This window comes from Oryzias latipes, chromosome 20, assembly GCF_002234675.1.
Source record: "Oryzias latipes chromosome 20, ASM223467v1".
NCBI lineage: Eukaryota > Metazoa > Chordata > Actinopteri > Beloniformes > Adrianichthyidae > Oryzias > Oryzias latipes.
Genome location: NC_019878.2, coordinates 22214971 through 22227893, shown reverse-complemented (window position 1 = coordinate 22227893; position 12923 = coordinate 22214971). Strand labels below are relative to the sequence as shown.

Here is a 12923-nt window from a genome sequence, read left to right as displayed (position 1 = left end):
TTTTGTTGTTGTTTCGAGTTTTACCTTGCCCCATCAGTCCTGAGTGTTTCCACCTGTGTCTTGTTGCCTTGTATGTATTTAAGTGCTGTCTTTCCCTTCCTCCTGTGCTGGTCCATATTGTATATTTCCCCGGTTTCGAGTCTTTCTAGTGTTTCGAGTTTTGCCTGCCGTATGCAGTGGTTTTGGTTTCAGCTTTAGTTTAGTTATTAAACCCCGTTCTCCTGCAACCTCCTGCCTCCTCTCCTCTCTGCGCCTGGGTACTTCCCATTCCCTCCGTAACAGTGATTACATCATTTTTAGCCAAAGTTAACAAACCTGTGTCATTATAGGACATAGTTTCTGCAAAGTTCACGGGAAATTCCACCTCTGAGGTTTGGCCGGGACCGTTTGCACAGAGCAACCCCATCCCCAATTCCTGTCCCTGTTGTTGAGAGCTCCCAAGCAGGAAGCTTGTGGCACACCAAACGGATTCTACATCACAAAATTATCTTTTCCATAACGATATGTATTTTTGTGCTCCTGATTCACAATAATTTGAACAAAGAAATACTCAGTAATGCGATTTTGAGCTTAATTTCCTAAATATTTGTCCTCTATCAGTAGAAAAATGGATATTTAATGTTTAATATTTCATGCTTATGGTTAGGAAAATAAAATAAAACATATAATTATTTCTTGTTAAGAAGAGTTTAAATGACAAATCCTAAAAATAAATTTCTTCTGTAGTCCATCACAGGAGGTTGGGGGGGGGGGGGGGGGGGGCTCTTTTCTGTTGGGTTTTAGACTTGTACAACCTCTGTTTTGCTTAATTTTAAAGCACAAAATCCCTGGCAGTAAACTGCCTCTCTGGTGACCAATAACAATCAGCTCCCTGCTCTGCATTCCAATGCACGAGCAGCCCGTATCTCACAGCAGCAGCTGTGGACAACAAACAGGGCAAAACCTAATTGACTAATATTTCTCTTCTTAAATGCCAAAGGGTTATGTAAAAGTGGAATGAGACATTGATCAGGATATTGATCCACTAGAGTGATAGCAGGATTTTAGTCAAAAACAGCAGAAGTCTAGTCTTTAAAATGTAGGCTGTAGAGGATTGTAGCACCGCTGGTTCAAGAGGGGAACTTGTCTCTTCGCCAGATAAAGATTTCCAATGAGTGCAAATCCTTTGTCATAACAGCCCTTAGGGGTGTATACGGGGGTGTATACGGGCGAAAAATGGATAAATCTGTACGGAGCACGTTGGTGGCCAACATGAAGTATCAAGATCACAGACCGCTTGTTGAGCCTGTCATGCAAAAATGTTCATGCACGTCAATAAGGAGGCAGTACTCATCTTAAGTAATGACTATTGTGCTGTAATTGGACACCGTACGACAGCATCACCCATATGTCATAAGTGTGTGCAGCTTCCATTACCATTTGGAAAACTTTGGTACGTTCCATTTTCATGTAATCCACGAACCGTGACAACCAAAAAAAACCTATTGGCAAACCCCCACACGGGTGCATGTGACTAATGCTAAAGCAAAAATGAAAACAGTTGCAGATATGAATCCAAAATAAACACTACAAATTGTTCCATCCAAGTTTACTTTGACTCTCATTAATGTCTGGCAGTGTTTTCTCAATGAAGTGGTACAGTCCATACTGACACTGACAGATGCTGCTCACTGTTTTCACAGAGGAGCCATCCATTTACTTCAATTCGTTAACTTAAAGATCATAACTGTAAACAGAGGAGATAGGATATGAATTAACTGTCAGAAAAACGTTTGACATCTTTAAAGAAAAATCAAATCAGATAATAACAAATGTGATCAGTTCCACGTCTAAATAAACTCCAGAGGAACCACCTGAGGGAAACAAACATTTGTTTGCCTTTGCTGTTCAATCTCAAGCTCTTTCTGCAAAGTGTGTGAAAGCTGTGAGTTTGTTAAACATGGATTGCTTATGATGTAAGAGCAAAGAAAATCTGGTCTGTCCGTATTGATGAATTACTGAGCCTGACAGTTAATCTTTAGCAACAGTTTTAGACAGACAAGGGTAGATATGTTTGGTCCACACCAAAGTTTTTACGTCTGGTGTGTGGACGTTTCCAAACACATAAAAAAAAACGATTTCAGTTCTTAAAAAGGAACTCAAAAGACTTGCAGCAAAAAGCTGCACAATCTAATTACATGAATTAAACGTAATTAATACTCACTGCGTTCAGCAATTAATTAAACTGGTGGGTTTTGATGATGCTCCTGTTTATTAGGTGCTGAATATTTGCTTCACAACATTAACTGTTCAGTCCTGTATCGTGAAAATCTATCTTGATATGGTTTGCATCAATTATTTTACAGAAATGAGAAATGCTTATAATTTCAACGGCAGAACACAAGGTTGTTGTTTTTCTTGTTCCTTATAGAGTCAGTGCAGAATGCTTCTGATGAAGGTTGGAGCCTGTAAAGTTTTTTTTAGATAGATTGATTTATGTATAGTAAAAATGATTTTAGGCATAATTTGTATAAATGTACTTAGACATTTGTTTTCAGTTTTGTATAATCATAATTCAGCCCTCTTTTATTCCCTATAGCACATGCTTGATCCAGTTTATAATGCTTGATGTTCCTAAAATAAAATCAAAACATGGAGAATCTGTCCAACATGCAGCAGCAACAGACAGGATTGACCTTCAAAAAGTTCCAAAACTAAGCATCTGTGTATCGATCTCAATTTTTAAAATCTCTTTCATTAATTGTACTGTCTGAATCCTGCTCATGTTTTGACAAAAAATGTATTTACCCTATGTACATTTTCCAGAATTATTTATGATATTTCTTGATGTAAATTGTTGAATATATTCTGATGTGCTTTGATCTGCCTTTGCATTTCTCCACTTCCCATGTTGTTATTGTCCTTAATAGCTTACCTAGTTAAATAAATGTTCATTAAAAAATAAAAGAAATAATTTACTTTGCGATTCCCAACATTACTGAAATCTCACAAGCCGGTCTCTACATCAATTTACAGAAGAATACAGTAAAGAGATTGTTTAAGCTCTAAATTTGGTTAAACTTGTGACATCGTCAGTTGGGTCGTTGCAACTTTCCAGAAGGATTGAGAAAGACCACAAAGTGGAGCTTCTGTCACACATGCTTTGGGTGCCTGTGACTGCACGGTTCAAACTACAAGTAATTCAAGCGCTCAAACCTCAGATCACCTCAGAGCACATCCACACCTCTGTTCAGAGCTGTCCACCTTTAATGGATAAGCAAAGACGAGTAATGAGAGGTAAGCACAGTTTCAATTCCCTTACCTCAGGATTCTGCTGTACTTCTGCTACACACTAATTAAGACATTAGGCTTCTTTTTTTTTTCCTACCACTTGTTGCCACGGTGCCGGCTCAGTCACTGCAATGGAAGTTTGGGGAGACGCACATCAGCTGTGGGTATAAAAAGCAGTCAGCCATGAAATTGATAGTGTAATTAGTCCCAGCTCAAAGGGACAAAACTCTGTGGGCTGATTATAGTTCAGTAAAGCAGCAAGGTGGACTTTGGCTCTAAAAATGCAGAACAATTAACAGCAGCGAAATACACAGTAGTCAAATGCATACAAATAAAATAATGGATGTAAAAAAGTAGTTGTTTCTTTAAATTTTTTTAGATTCTAAATTAATTTTGATGTTCCTCCTGCATGATGAAATGCACAAATCTGTTCATTGCATTTGGTTTTTTTAGAATAGCTTAAAATTTACTAAAATAGTTATTTGGTCCCTCATCTTTTAAGGGTTTTACACCCACAAGCTTCTGTGTAGGGAGGAAAATCAGAGAGTTGGGTAGGTCATCCTGATTTCCTGAAAGGCAATTGGCTGATTTCAGCTCCTTTCAGCTTCTATGTCGGCCCCCAGCCCTGTGTTTTATCCAGGCTGGGGACCGGCACAGGGAGACCCAGAATTTGGCCCCCTTGTGGCTTAACAGATTGGTAGTAGCATGAAGGGTCTTGTCCAAGGACCCACACTGGGTGATGCTCATCGTGCACCCTGGGAATCACATCCTGACTTCCGATTCGCCAGTCCTACACAGCCAACTGAGCCATCCAGCCACTACCATTGGCTTCAATCCAACTTGCGACTTATACACAGGTGCGACTTATATGTGATTTTATAATTAAAAAAAAGTAAATAACAACAACCACTAGAGGACACTGTAAGTTTGTGTATCAGTTTTTTCCTACTGACGCAGAAGACGAACTCAGTCTTAACCCTTCTACTTTCCTAGGTACGGTAACGTTGCGAGTTGGGTCATCTAGACCCACTAGACAGTGCTCGGAACCTTTTTTCTTTGATGATTTGTGATCTTCACTGGTGTCCATGGATGACATGAAATTCTCTTCAACTTTATCCACCTTTGTCACGGTAGGGAGAACACGTCAATGTAAGGGTGGGGTCATAGGATAGCACAAGAGTTAAATCGGGCTTGGCAGAAAATGTTTATGCATTTTTTTGGCTGCTGCGTCTTCTGGTCTAAGAAATACGGTTGTTGAAAGAAAGGGGTACCATAGAATATTTATTTTTGTTTACCTGGAGAATTAACTGGTCAAACTACAATAAATTACTGTCATGTGACACAGAAAACTTACAAGCATTTAAACAATAGTTTAACTTAGATTTTTTATTGATGTAATAATTAATTAGATAATGAAACTAGTGAGAAAAACAAAAATCAGAGTTAATCTGTGAATAATTTGGTAGTTTTCAATTGTTTTGGCCTGTCAGTGATAATGTAGTACATACTAGTTATACTCAACCTTTTAAGCGGATACATGCTCTTTTTTATGAAAAGTATGTCATCCTTTTAGTGATGGTATTGTGTTTAGACTTAAGAGATTACATTTACATTTTTTTTCCTCAGTGTTTAACTGAGAAAGAGCATAAAAGAGCAGTATTTAGAATATGTTTGACAAAAGTAACACCCTAAGAAAGGGTCATGTCGTCAGGCCACACAATTAGTTAGAACCACAGTGAGGCATGGATTCAGTTTTCTTATGAGAGCATTGTGTTCCTTTATCCTCAGCTGCCACTTTACACTGAACACCATCACAGTGCAGTCATTAAATACTTTGCTCTCCTCAAACTGCTTGGTTTGTATTAACTGCTAAATGGTGTCGATACCTGTAATGTATCTTCAGACAGCAGCTCAGGATTGAGTGTTGTACGATGAGCGCTGGGCCTCTGTCTTTGTAGGTTTCTAATTAGTCCCATTTGCAGCACACGCCTTCACCATCGTGCCGGCTGACTTTGACAAAGTGCTGCAGCTGAAATACACTCTGAGCTCAACACTTGCAACGACGTGCTAGCGATTAAGTGGCAGAGTGCTAATGGCCATGGGGGGATGCGTGTGACCTGGTGTTAGGTGGGTAGCATCCTGGCTCGTCTAACAAGTCTCTTTACTTCAGTCCCTAATCCCAAATTGAATCTGCAAGGTGCCCTTGGGAAAAGTGCAAAATCCTAAAATACTTCCAATAACTTCCAAGCAGAGCGTAAAGTCAGTAAGCCGCTGCACCTAAAGGTGCTACGCTAAGACAGAGTTTGGTAATGTATATTGATTGATTGCCTGTAGTTTAGTTTGAAGGTGAGGCTCAAATGCTAACGCTGTCAAGGACTCCCTTCTAATTGATGACAAGCTGAAGGAGGTTTAAACAGCTGCCTCTAGTTGCGCACACCTTGGCGATATGGCAAGTACTTTAGAGACAATTACTCGAGCGCATTAGTGCTGCTAAGCATGCATGCGTGATCACAAAACCCCAGCAGCTGGAATAACAAGAGAGGAATTCAGGTAGCAGGAAATGGTGAATGAGGGGATTAATTAGTTTCAGAAGGGGAGTATTTAGGATGTGATATGGCTTGCCTCTCAGAAAGTATGACATCTGATTGTGACAGGCGCTCTGGCTGCAGAAGCCTTGACAGACTGAGTGTTGTCTCCTCCAAAGAATCTAATTAAAGCAAGTCACTCATATAAAGGAAAGGGCCATGTCCAATCCTTGCAGACGTGAAGATTTGACACCAGGGTCTGGAGAAAATGAGGTTTGGTGTGATAGGGCAGTGAATATGATACCTGGACTCCTCTAAAGCCTCTCTTTTTGTTGTTGTTGGGTTGCCGTGGAAACTCTGCTAAATAGAGAAAGTTACAGCTCAAGGGTAGGTATAAATCTGGTCGCCTCGTGCTAGTCAGGCAGGTAACATAAAGCAGAAGGTGCCATCTCTTCATTGGAATCAAAACCAGCACGCATCCTTCCCTCTTTCTTGACTTTTCTCATGCATGTCTGTCCCAGCCGGCCTTTTGTGCCACACTATTGTACGGCTCTTTCACACTTGTAGATCCCTGGGTAGCTATAGTAACTTGTGACTAAGCTGAGAGGCTTGAATGTCACTCAGTAATAAACTGCCTGGGCCGCAGGTTTTATTCCCTGTTTGTGTGATCTGTTTTTGTGTGTTATGGGATCTGTTCCTTGCAAGCAGACCGCCTGAAGGCTCAGCAAATCACATCCTGCACCCTTCATGTTTAAGTGTTCATCACCTTCATCAGGAGATCTCATAGCTGCACGCTGAGCCAGAGGGCTCCTGCAAAGCCTGCACTTTTATTTCCTCCTCACAAGACAAATGTCAAGTATCTGGGATTTAGCAGGGAGCACGGCCCACCCGTCTGCCGCCAGTGGTGTGGAGACAGCTAGATGAATGCGCGGCCACAATGCGTCTGGCTCGCACCGGAGGCGAGGAGTCACGGCGCATAGTGAGGCCGCGCAGAGATAACGACAGAAGGATTTTAATCATCGCCGCTCCCCAGGAATGACACCAGCACCGCACGGGGCAACAGAGATAGAGAGCAAGGAGGGGTGGCACCCAGCAGACAAACAACAGTGCTACATCAGCAGGTGGAGCAGCGGTCTACATCTGCTTCTGGCCAGACAACACAAGTCATATCTGAGTATGTTTTTTTTCCCTAGAAACAAAAATTTTAGCATCATTAACCACAAACAATATTTTTCCACCTCAAGCACATTGATTTGATATTAAATATGCCAATTTTGTACGAAAGCTATCTAACCTTTAGCTTTTCCAAACCACCTTCTGCACAGCCTCTGCTGGGTTTTATTTCCTCCGTTTGAGGCATCATTTGCAGTAGGTATGAAAATCCAACCATTACCCAGGTCACTCCTCAGCTTTACTCTCCCTGAACATTTGATAATGCTTCTTTCATGTGTGGACATGCATGCTGGGTCTCTACATTTGTTTGGGGAAGAGAAAACGTTAGTTTTGTTTATGTCTTCGCTAGATTAAAGCCACCTTTAGAATAAAGTCAGTAAACACGATTCCTAGGTGCTGCCGCAGCAGGAACCGTGGTGGTTGTTAGCACTGTTTAATTGGGTTATGGTGTTCGCAGAAGTGATAAAAGGATAGATGGATGCCAAAAAGGAAAAAAAGCTACACATGTCAAATTTAAGATAACATCTTTCTTTTCCAGTTTGTTTACTAAGACAGAACTACTATTTCCCTCAGTCTATATCGTCATGTGATGTGTTGAAATATAATTTTTTACCAGGCAAAGTGATGACTATAGGTCTATCGATCGGTCCACTGTAGGGCTAAGAAAAGCAGTTCACTATAATTTGACTGAGACTTTAATTAGAGCAGCCATTAACAGTCTTCAGCTGGAGGGAATATAGTTACACTCATATTGAACAGCAATGAAAAAGGGTTTGAAAAAATCTTTTCTGCCATTTTTTAAACCTTTTTCTTTAGCTGAGGGGAAATGTAAACTGCACGTGTATGACTGAATCAGAGAGATGATGTGTGTGATTGCACGGGTCTCCTGGGACCCATCGCTCAGGTTCAAGCAACGAGGAGAAAGAGGTGAGGCATGCAGAGATGACGATGTGATGAGTTGCACATTTGGGTTTGGGAGGAAACCTTTGTGAGCCAAGCATTTTATACCGTATCATATAAATCTTCTCGTGCACATGCTGCTGCGTGCACACAAAGCTGCACTCATTCATGGACGGAACAGAAAAAGTCATGGGGCAGCCGGAGTGCAGAGGTAGAACAGTGCTGAAGTGTCCTTGGGCAAGACACTAAACCTCACATTGGTCCTTGTGGTTATAGGTTGACACCGGTGGATTTACACTGGTCATCTCATGGCATTGGGGGCCATGAGATGGACTCCCAATGCAAGGGGAGATGGACTCCCCCTTGCATTGGGAGTCCATCTCATGGCCCTCAGTAAGATTATATTGTCTCCGTTGGATCTACGCTCCGTCGCCCCCTCCCCCTGGCTTCTGGAGGAGTGGTTTGTCCTGCCACCCCTGTGTCGAGTAGTTCATCCAAAACGTTGACAATCACGCCCCCATATTTATTTTAAAAGTATAACAGAATTTTTTTTTTAAAACCCAGACCTGTTCCTCATTTCACTGAGCAAAATCGACACGTCAACACACTGAAATGAACTCCTTCGTAAGGCTTGCGAGTGTTGCTCTCATGATGACATATCCTGCCAAGATGATGCTGAACGTCTAAAAAAAATAACTAACGGACTAAAAGTTGTGAGAACCTCATTCTCAGAGAAGTAAATCAGAAATGGTGAAATGCCCTTTTTCATCTGTGTCTCAGCAGTTGTATTACAAACTTACATTAATGGACAATGCTTGCACACATGCTGCCTTGTTCACGCTATTTAGCCTTGAGTCAATGTCCAGCCCACAAAGCATAAATTGACCTGGTATTAGTCTTTGAATGTGGCACAGTGGCAACCCTCATTTTAGTATATTGTTGTACTTTACAGCTAGGTCGTATAAGTGTTGGATGATCTTTAAAAGTGTGCTTTAAATTTACAGAGCAGGCGCACACAGCATGGGATTAATGTGGCATATCCTTTTTATACATCACAGACACTGAAAAGACTTGTATAAAGAAAGCCCATGGGCAGCCTCTGTTATTACTCCTCTGGTGGCATTCTCAATCCTTTCTCTTCAGGGTTCGTTTTAGGAAATTAGCCCTTCTTTTTTAAGACATTTTGTGTGATCGATTTTAGTCAGATTTACAGCCACAAGGACAGAGCAGACACCAGGAAACTTGAGGTAAAGAAAAAGGTGTGCCTTTAAATAGAGAACAAACTAAGTTTCTGCACCCATTGGCCACTTTATTAGGCACACCTGTCCAACTGCTTGTTAGCGCAAAGACATGGGATTTTCAACAAGAACATATCCAGTGAGTGCCAGTTCTATGGTTGGAAATGCCATATTGATGCCAGAAGTCAGAGGAGAATTGCCAGACTGGCCACAGCATGAAAGAAAGGCAACAGGAACTTAAAGAACCACTGGTTAACCGAGGTCTGCAGAAGAGCATCTCTGAACCAACAACATGCCCAACCAAGAGGCAGATGGGCTACAGCAGCAGAAGACCACACAGGGTGTGACTCCTGTCAGCTAAGAAAAGGAAACGGAGGCTACAATTCACACAGACTAGACAATAGAAGATTGTAAAAACATTGTCTCATGAGTCTCCATTTCTGCTGCCACATTCAGATGGTTTCAACAACATGAAAGCATCGATCTATCCCACATTGTATCAACAGTTCAGGCTGGTGGTGGTGGTGTCATGGTGTGGGAGACATTGATTTGGCACACCTTGGGTGCCTTAGTACCAGTTGAACATGGTTACAGCACCACAACCTACCTGAGTATTGTTGCTGACCATCCCTTTATGACCACTGTGTACCATCTTTTGATGGCCACTTCCAGCAGGAAAGGCGCCATGTCATAAAGCTGGAATCATCTCAGACTGGTGTCTTCAACTTTACAATGAGTTTTCTGGACTCAAATGGCCTCCACAGTCACTGATCTCAACTTAAAAGAGAACCTTTGGGATGTGGTGGAACGGGGAATCAGTATCATGGATGTGCAGCCGACAAATCTGCAGCAGTCATGCCAATATGGACCAACCTCTTTGAGGAATGTTCCCAGAACCTTGTTGAATCTATGCCACCAAGGATTAAGGCAGTTCTGAAGGGAGGAGGAGGTCCAACACAATACTAGAAAGGTGTACCTAACAAAGTGGCCAATAAGTGCAAGTATGTACCAATAAATTCAGTTGGATGGGGAAGACAGAGCTGAGTAAAGACAATTTATTAAAAACATCTCACAAAATAGAATAATTTACTACAGGATACACACTGGGCGGCAGTGGCTCAGGTGGTTGAGCGGGTCGTCCAAAGATCAAAGGGTCGGCGGTTCGATCCCTGCTCCCCCCAGCCAACTGTTGCTGTGTCCTTGGGCAAGACACTTCACCCTCCCTGCCTCCAGTGTGGTTCCACTGGTGTGTGAATGTGCATGAATGTCCCGGTGATGGTCAGAGGGGCCGTAGGCGGGAACTGGCAGCCACGCCTCTGTCAGTCTGCCCCAGGGCAGCTGTGGCTACATCAGTAGCTTACCATCACCAAGAATAAATGAAGAGTGAATGAATAATGGACACAGTGTAAGCGCTTTGAGCGTGTGGAAAAGCGCAGATAAATCTAATCCATTATTATTTCAAAATTAATTATATACCATTTTACACTGTGGTTTTGTCCAATCTCCATGGAAAAAAAGTGGAGGTACCTTCTAATGTCATACCTTTCATAATTAAGATTTGTTCTGAAAGACAAACCTAAAACAATGTCATGCACACTGTCAAAGTATCAAATTTGATGATGTAATATAATAGACTCTCTAGGCCAGGACATGCTGAACCCTCCATCGCCAAGACAGTGTCTTTGGTATTGCTTAGGCAGTCGGTGTAATAGAAGAGCCATATTACAAACCTCTGTAGATTTGTCTTAACCTAAGGCTAGCCCTTAAGGTGGATCCTTGGGGTAAACTGTCAGATGAAAGCAGAAACCTTTAAAGGCTGGAATTTTTTTTTTGTTTTTACATTTTACAGTATATGTGGCACTTTTCAACAGCATTTTCTCACTTTGAGTTTGTCCAACAGTTGATGTTTCCTTTCTACAATGTTGGATGTATTTTTCTTTTTTGACTCCAATACGGCTGAACATCATTTGCTGGGGGTACAGGTGGGAAGTGTGAGAGTTTTGAGATCGGGACAAAAATACCATCTTTGTTCACAAGTGATAAATTGTTTTGGCTTCAGTGAGTGAGAATCCTGAAGAATTGAGCACCATCAAGTGTGAAGTCAAAATCCTTTATTGGGAATGACTGGATTGTGCTGTAAAGTTGGACTAGGATACTTTTGGTTTCAGTATTTGATTTACCAAATGACAAAAAGTACAGCAGAAGGAAAGTGGGCCGGCATTTTAACGAAGTTCTAGCTTGCCTTTTGCAAAAACAATCTTTAAGCTGTTGTTAATTGTTGTTAAACTCTGAAATTGCTTTTATCTTTGGTATTATTGTTACTAAAATAAATTATAATATAATGTTGTAATTATCTAATAAAAATTAATTTTATTCATGAACCAATTCCAAATTAAAATACTTCTGAGACTGAATAAAAATAAATAAAACTCCAAAACATTTTCTTACCTTTTTATTTTGTAAGTTATAAACACAACATAAAAGAGGATTCATATCAGATTAAGAAACAATAAAGAAGCAATACTGATGTATACTTTCAGTAGTGAAGCCAAGTACTGAACCAAAGAAACAGCTGTAAAACATCACAGAAGTAAGAGAAATGGGAAAGCAAGAAAGTTGTTTTCAAAATATAAACCTGAAAAATGAAAAGCAATCTCTGTAGTTTCTAACATCTCTAACATTTCTTTTTATCTGCTGTGCTTCTAAAAGTATTGATCAGTTCTACTATAATATATAAATAATACTTTATGCACCTGTGTTTGTCTGGCTCATCAAACTGGACATCAGTTACATGAAAAGTTGAGACATTTCAAGGTTCATAAGAATTTAATCATGTTTGAAGGTTTTCAATCCTTTGATCTTCTTCATTGGTTGGTGAACAGGATAACAAGGCCAAATCTAATTCATTTATGCTGAACCTGTGCTCTGTGTGGTTCTTCATTAGTAATCATCTGTGTTCTTTTGGAACTCTTTATTAAGAACTCTTTAATGAATAAAACACATTGTGTGGAACGAGTCATTAACTTTGAAAGCAACCATGATTGCCTTTGAAAGATTAGGTGACTTTCCTTGCATTTTAATGCGTTTAGTTAATTTTTTTGTGAATATAATTATTCTTTGCTGGAAGATAGAATTAAATACACAGACATTCTTGCGTCCATTTTGTAAACCCAGAGCATTCCACTATATCGTCATTGGGAGGGTGGAGCCTACCCAGCTACTGAAGGGCAAAGGTAGGGTACCCCCCGTCCATTGCAGGACATATCAGTTAAAAACAATCATACACTCACTTTCTCACCTCATTTAAAGTCATTAACTGATCTATAATAATGCAGTTCATGGTTTTGGACTGTGGGAAGAAGCTGGAGAGAACCCACACATGCACAAGGACAACATGCAAACTGCACACTGAAAAGTCCCAGCCTGGATTAGAAGCTGTACATTCTTGCTGTGAGGCAAGAGTGCTAACCACTACACTATTGTGCATCCCAATATAAGAAGTTATTCAAATATTTTCTCTTTGGGCATATTTACTTTTACTTTGCTCAAAAGAATTGTGGTGATTTCAGGCAGTGGCTGCAGTGAAAAAAGGCAAACAAAAGTCATCTGATGGCTTTGTTATCACGATTGTTATTTTTTTCTGATTTAGATCAATTGTGATGGATGGATAGACAGATGATGCCAGCCCCCCAGGCTAAAGTGTCTCCTTGTGTTTTCTGAGAGCACCTTAACATTAGCCTGCTCTGCTTTTTGTGTTGACACCACATTGTAGCACATTGGTCACTGTAAATAGGCCATGATGGACACCTCCAGTAAA

General features: G+C 40.7%; 1 protein-coding gene across 1 annotated transcript in view; it reads left to right on the top strand.

Annotated features, from left to right (window-relative positions):
* Positions 1-12923, top strand: part of cdh7 (cadherin 7) — a 174371-nt gene that overhangs the window by 96359 nt on the left and 65089 nt on the right. The window lies entirely within an intron of this gene.